At 42.9% G+C, this 7260-nt stretch overlaps 1 protein-coding gene across 3 annotated transcripts in view; it reads left to right on the plus strand.

The window, feature by feature from the left end:
* Nucleotides 1–7260, plus strand: part of RCBTB2 (RCC1 and BTB domain containing protein 2) — a 56759-nt gene that overhangs the window by 25515 nt on the left and 23984 nt on the right. The gene's annotated exons all lie outside the window — the stretch shown is intronic.

A 7260-nucleotide genomic window follows, 5' to 3' on the forward strand; every position in this document is an offset into this window, starting at 1 on the left:
GGGGGGGGTTGATTTTTAGCAGGGAAGGGTTAGGGCATATGTCAGTTTTTGTTGTTGCTATGTTTACAAATAGGAGATTTTCCAATAGGAGATTTCCCCTAACTTGAAGGAGAATGGAGTTCTCCCAATGGCAATGCTGCCCCAATAACCACTTCTAAGGGTGGGGATTTGTGTGCCCATTAGAGATATTTTCTTCAATGCCTTTTTTGCAGCAATGGAACACCTTAGTGGGGATTAAGACACCAATAAATATCTGACAGAGAAACTAACCCTTACCCTTTCTATCCCCCCAAAAAAAGAAGAGTATAGTCCCCATAATGAAGTATGTATACTTAAAGGAGAATTATGAGGCCAGTGATTTTCACTCGGCCTCATAATCTGAGCTGACCTGTGGCAATTAAACTGTCACAGGTCGGCTCAGTAGATCGGGAAGTGAGCGAACACATACCGTCGCTCGCTCACTTCTCGATCTATCCCTGCAGAGACCCGTGACTGTCACTCACGACTCTCTGCAGGGATTCCCCCCCTCCCCTGTCCGATCCTCCAGCGCTGACTGGCGGAACTGACGGGGGAGGGGCAGGCACAGCTGGCTCTGCCTCTGGATAGGCAGAGCCAGCTGTCAATCCGGCAGCTGGGTGGATCTCGACATCGATGTCGGGATCCGTTCCGGCTGCGGCGTCTCAGTATGCTCGCGGTATACTGAGCTTTGGGTCACGGGAGAACGCTAGTTTGTGTTCTCCCGTGACCCTTAGGAGAAATATGGGGAAAAGCCCTAACCCCATAGTTCTCCTTTAACATACTAACAGTACTGACACCAAACTGAGGAGTTAAATCTTAAAGATGCAATCAAGTACCTTTTTAACTAGTAACAAAAATGTACCTTATTTGTGTATCACTCAGCTGTAGATCTGCAAATCATCTCCGAATTGGTGCTGACACTGTCCTTCCTTCAGGAGGGTGATTACTTTTGTTCCCCATGGTCCCTGTGTGTGTTGTAAAGTAGTTACCACTTCAAGCTCACTCCTGGGATGGACTACAATCTCCCGTTTAGTTTACTAATTTGTATTGAGATTGTAGTCCATCACGGGAGCAAGCTTGGAGCGGTGGCTACTTTACAACACACACAGGGACCATGGGGAACAAAAGTAGCCACCCTCCAGAAGGAAGGACAGTGTCGGCAGCAATTAAGAGATGATTTGAGGATCTACAGCCGAGTGATACACAAATAAGATACATTTTTGTTAATAGTTCAGGTCAATAGTTGAATGTATTTTTAAGATTTAATTCACATTGTTTGAGTTTAAGCATCTTGTATATGTTCTCCCTAGACTACAAGGAAATAATCTAAAATAAATATTAAGTCCTTGCTCTTTGGATCAGTAAGAGGATTTTATCCTCCTGTGGTACCTGGTCTATAATTGTGAAGGAGTGACCCCTTGTGGTTGAAGATATGCACAGTAGAACACAAACCCCTCCACAAATATTCATTTTGTTCTATTTCCAGGTATTAGCAGACAACATGCATTCTGAAGTAAAACCTTTTGCTACTGTTATGAAATTACACCTTTTGAGTAGGATAGAACACATTCTGCAGCACTGTGAGGTTGATTTACTGAGGCAAATAGGCTGTTTACTTTTTCCCTTAGCTTAGTGAATGCGTTGAAAATTCACTTTGCAAACAATACCCAATCACATGCAAGGAAAATAAATAATAATAATAATAAAAAAAAAACCTGTATTTCTGCTACACATAATTGGATGATGGAAGTCAGCAGAGAGTTCCCTTATTCACCAAGGGCAGGTTCACACAATTTTCCGGACCAGATCTGGTCCGGAAAATGGTTTGAACTTGCTTGTAGTTCCAGTGCATTCCAGGGCAGACAAAATGAGACATGCGGTATTTTCTGGTCTGGAACCGACTGTGCTGGTGTGAACAGAGGCCAGAAATAGCATAGGGATGCATTAGGATGCATTTTGGATCCGGAAACAATCTAGTCTGGAGTTGATGTGGTGTGAATGGGCCCTAAAGCAGAATTCCATTGCAGAATATACAGCCTATGTTATCTTAAGTAATTCAACCCCTTTTAAGTGTTGTTGCTATGTATATTAAGGTATTGCCTGTAGGTCAGTTGAATATTTTTTTCAGCCTTCAGCCGTCTAAATCCTTCAGCCGTCTAAATACTCAAAGTCATGACAGTTTGTCCTGACTTTGAGTATTTAGACGCAATGAGAAGTATTGGAAGAGATATCCTTTCTGCTTATTGCAACTGGAGGTGGTCCTGTTTATGAATGACTGATGTAATAAAGGTTACAGGTGTACAGTATATAGTGATGTATAGTAAACAGATCACAGTGCTGTGTATGGAAGGAGAGCCCACTCTGATGTTTTCTCATGTTAGTATATTTGGCAGATTACAATATCTTTAGGCCTGCATGTGTCATGATTCTGGGAATTTAGTGTTTGTGTATAGTACACAACATAGTAGTAAATAACATTTGTCAGCATTTAATGTCATTTATATAGGTTTTAGCAGCATGTTTACAATGATACAATGATAAATAATTTTTCTCATGTGTGCCCTCTTGTGTATTTAGGATATTACCAATAATGGGAAATATTGGAATTGGGTCAAATGTAAAGTTAAATGAGCTCAACCAAAAATATTTCCTTATTAGTTTCTGAGTCAGGAATGTTTTACTCCTCCACCTAGACATTTACTGCTACCAGTGATCCATTGTGCAGAGACCTCCCCTGACTAAAGCCTGGTGTCTTTGACCCCCCCAATGATTTCTATACAGAAATACATAGAGGACACCCTTCAGAGAGGGCAACTGGGTAGTGTGGAGATCTTCCTCCTGGAGCCATGGACAGTATTAAATAGCCGAATGAATAATAAAGACCAGATCCTGCTTCATTCTGTCATACGTGTGAAAAAAAGCTCAGTAGATTTGGACAGACTTTCATCATTCACAACCTAGGCAGCAGCATAAGGCATGGTGGATGTCCTGGGGGCCCAATTACAGCTGTCATGCTCCTGCATTAAACCAGGAGGATTACAAAATTGGTCAAAGCTGTTCACCTACCTGACTCTTTCCAAGGGAGGATGCAGTTGTACGCAGCTGATGTCTGATGCAACCATGCAAGTATAGACAGTGAAAATGGGATGGCTTTGTTGTGCCTACTGCAGTCTTTCAATTGCTGTCAATTGAAGTGATGGGCACTTTTAAAGAGTTTTGCAGTGGAAGTTGGAAATTCCTGTTATTTGAATATGTGTTTTAAATCTACAGAGCAGAATTTGTTGTCATTTTAGTGTCTTTCCCGACTTTAATAGTGGTACAGTAGAAAGGCATCATGGCACACTCACAAACCAGCATGTAAAACAACTTGTCTCACCACTAAGGACAATGACAGAGGTTTGGATACACGTCTTCTGCAAAGGATGTGTAAGCCGCACTGCCGCGCCAAGGCACCTCTTATAGTGCGGTCCTAACTCTAAACTATGAGAGTCTCCATCTTGGAGCACATGGGGGCAGAAGATATCAAATTGGGTGCAGGCCTGTCAGGAGGACGCCCCACCTCCTTAAAGGTACAGAGACACACAAGGGATCCCGCACATCCCATTGGCAGCTGAGAAACCCCATGCGTCGTTTGTTTTGCTTTCCCGACTTTAAGGCACAAGTTTAATACATTTCCTTTAATGCATTTGCAGATATATTCTTAAGTTGGGTAAACCCATCGTCACACTGTAAAAGGTATCCTGCAAGAATAAGTTGTAAGAACGGTGTAATGATATCAGGGGGAGGAAGTATATCTGTGGTCACACAGAAAGTCATGATGGCTTCATCTCTGACATCTTTTAGGGCCTATGTCAGTTTGACATTGGTATGAGACCTTTTTGAGAGCTGCATTTGACCTGCGTTTCACCTCCTTCTAACCGGCATTTCACCTGCTTCAAGCAAGTTTTGCATTACCTTACTGTGAGGAAATGGTGCCTCCATTTTGTTGACAGTCTCCTATTAAACCATGTAAATCACATTGTGGGCTGCACAGCAGATGTAGATAGACATTGCAATCAGTGAAGTCTGTGGTACACACAGAAGTATTCCTCTATTTGTAATTCCACAGGAACCTATGAAGATTGTCAGTAAAGGAGAGAAAAGCACAGCAAAAATAGATGGGGGGGAAATGTGAAAGAAATTTGATCAGTTCAAAAATATAGATTTGATATATTTTTGCATTATTGTTTGTAAATGTATACAGGAAAAATGTCACACCTATGTTACAGCTTTCTATAGCCATGTTTTGAGAGGATAAGAACCCTGAATAATAATTAAGTAATTAAAATAGTTCCTGGTGAAGTGAAAACTCTTAAATATGCACCCTTACCTTTTTTCTTTTTGTAGCGTTGTTAAATACAACAGTAATTATGTATATGGGGTTGTACACTGGAGCTTATGATGGTCTCATTATATGGAGACTCATGGAGTCTGAGAGATCGAGAATAGAGATGAGGCTGGGCTTGGTGTGTACCCGGTTCACCTGAGTTTTCCCAAGCCTATTCAAAACTGTGACAGTTAGTCCCCCATGCCGGCCCAATACATGGTGGCAGTTGTGGAGGGGGCATTCCCTGACCCTTTGTGACGCAGGGTCGGGAATGCTCCTCTTCGGAACTGATTGGACCGGGACGGGGATTGGGTTTGTTGTTGTGGCAGTCACAGTTTTGATTGGGCTTGACCAAGGTTCACACCAAGCCCAGGCTCGTCACTAGTGAGCACACAATGGAGGTGTTGCAGGTTTTGGTCATCTTCTGGTCATAAGATGATGTGTGCCTTTTGTTGAACAAGGGTGGTCCACTTCCATAAGAAATATTCATAATTCATGAGAAGTGTTCGCCATCAATCTATTATTACATCTTAACCACTTGCTGACCAGGTGTTTACACCCCCTTCCTGTCCGGGCCATTTTTCAGCATTCAGCGCTGCAGTACTTTGACATTTATTCAGGACAAGAAACATTTATATTTACCCAAATTTTTGGTAAAATATAAAAGATGGGGTCACGTCGGGTAAACATATCAAGCCTTAAAATTGCACCCACCGATGAAATCGCAAAAAACTACCATACCTAAAATTGCCCACAGGCGGCCTTTAAAAGCTTTTACCCATCATCAGTTTAGCGTTATCAGTAATTAATGGCTCTAAAAATTGTTTGATGGAAACATTAGGGGTCTCTAAGACCCCTAATGTCACCTTGGGACCCCCAAATAAGCTGATGAAACAGAGATCTGCTTCACCAGCTTCCTCTCTGGCTATAGCAGCCAGAGAAATGACAGCTAAAGGCAGAAGTGATGTAATACACATCACATCCGCCTTCAAGCATCAGAGGAGAGATCAGCAGTGGGGGAATGCTGATCTCTCCTCTGTTGCTAGTGTAAGAAGCCGATGTGCCAGTCCCGGGCCCGCGGGGGGGACAGCGGAGCCTGGGATAACCGGCAGCGGCGGTGAAGGGGAGTGGTGGGAGCAGAGGAGGTGGCTGCCATCATACAAGCGATCAGACCGCTATAGAGCGGCCCGAACGCTTGTATGTCACAGCCGGTACCGGCTGTTAAAATAATTTTCCAGGATTCTGATTAGCGCAAAAAAAAATGCGCGTCCGCCGAGCGCCCGTGTATTTACAATGGGCGGTCGGCAAGTGGTTAAAATTGGGAATATTATGTTTTCTGTGTGAGCTTTGGTAGCAATAGCTTCTATACACACTGCAGTATTGTTGCACACTGTTGTGGTTTGAAAAATGAAGATTAATTATTGGTGCTGAAACCCATTGCTAGATGTTTTACTCCAATTGTTGCGTTCTCTGAGTAGCGCACTGCATACCCAGGTACTCCAGGCAGTCATAAAGCTCCGGCAATGGTAAATGAACAGACAGCCTATGCTGGATTATTGTGTGCTTTCATTCAGAGATGTTATATTTGTATCTGGTGTACACCTTACACACTTACCCACAGTTCATGCAGGGTGCAGCAGTAAACTGGCGCATGGCTCCACCATACAGTCATAAGGACCAGTGTTGGTGGACTTTGTGCTTGTTTTGGTGGTATCAGCTTGGCATCAGTTTGAGACACTTCTGAGATTATTTAGAATTAATTGGAGCATTTGGCCTGCAGTTGACCACCTTCAATAGAGCAGATTCCTCCATCAATGCTACCAGCGCGTTGCTCGCGGAATTCCCAAACAGAGCTGGCAGCTCATTGGCTGCTGGGTTTGTTCATAGGAAGACTTTCCAACTGGCTCCTTCGATCAGATGATCGATGGATTCCGGGCCAAAAAGGTGCTGAAAGCGGCACTCACTGTGCAGATTTCGTCCGCACATTGTATGGCCACCTTTTAGGATCCTCGAGTCGTCATGTTCTATACACAGTATATAGACGTGAGGATGCCAAGGGAAATTCCATTGCTGCCGTGAAGGAGGAGAGAGGCTGGAGGGAGTGCTGTCGCAGCCGGCATGTCCGAGTTCGGCTGATTATAACTAGGGTTGCACAGATACCAAGTACAGTACTCGGTACAAGTACGAGTACATGTACCGATACTTTTGAGCGCCAAGACTAGACTAGAGAAAAATTCAAAAATTAGGAGGCAGCTGTCATCTGTAAGGAACACACAGAGCTCCTGCGATTTGTACATCTCTGTTTTAATGTACGATTTTGTTTTTATAAATATAAATAAAGGGATGCGCAGATACCAGTTTTGTGAGTACGAGTACTGGTACTTGCCGAGTACTTACAAGTACGAGTACTGATACATTTTTGTTTATTGTCATGTGTCAGTTTTTGTAGTTCTCGTGAAAATGCCAAGTATCTGCACTGGTACTCGAAAAGTATCTGTGCATCCCTAATGATAACTTTATTTTCCTCCCTAGACCAAAATAAGCACTTAACCCTTGCAGTGCGGGGTTACCACCACTGCAAGGTTTTAAAAAACAATTGCCCGGAGTTCTGCTTTAATTTAATACAAGAGGTTAGCCAAACAAAGCCTTTATCAACAGGAGGTAAACAAGGTTACACTTCAACTAAAGATAACCTATTACTGTACTATTCACCTTACTTGTACCCACAAACATTACCAAGGAAAGAAAAATAATATATAAAGGTAATGAATGGCAGTGTGATGTGGCAGAAGATATAGAAATGGGTCACTGTGTAATGGCAAAGACTGTAAATGTATCATGAAAAGGATATCTGTTCTTGAAAAGTTGGCCCAATG

Source organism: Nanorana parkeri, unplaced genomic scaffold (genome assembly GCF_000935625.1).
Source record: "Nanorana parkeri isolate BGI_ZX_2015 unplaced genomic scaffold, ASM93562v1 scaffold644, whole genome shotgun sequence".
Classification (NCBI taxonomy): Eukaryota; Metazoa; Chordata; class Amphibia; order Anura; family Dicroglossidae; genus Nanorana; species Nanorana parkeri.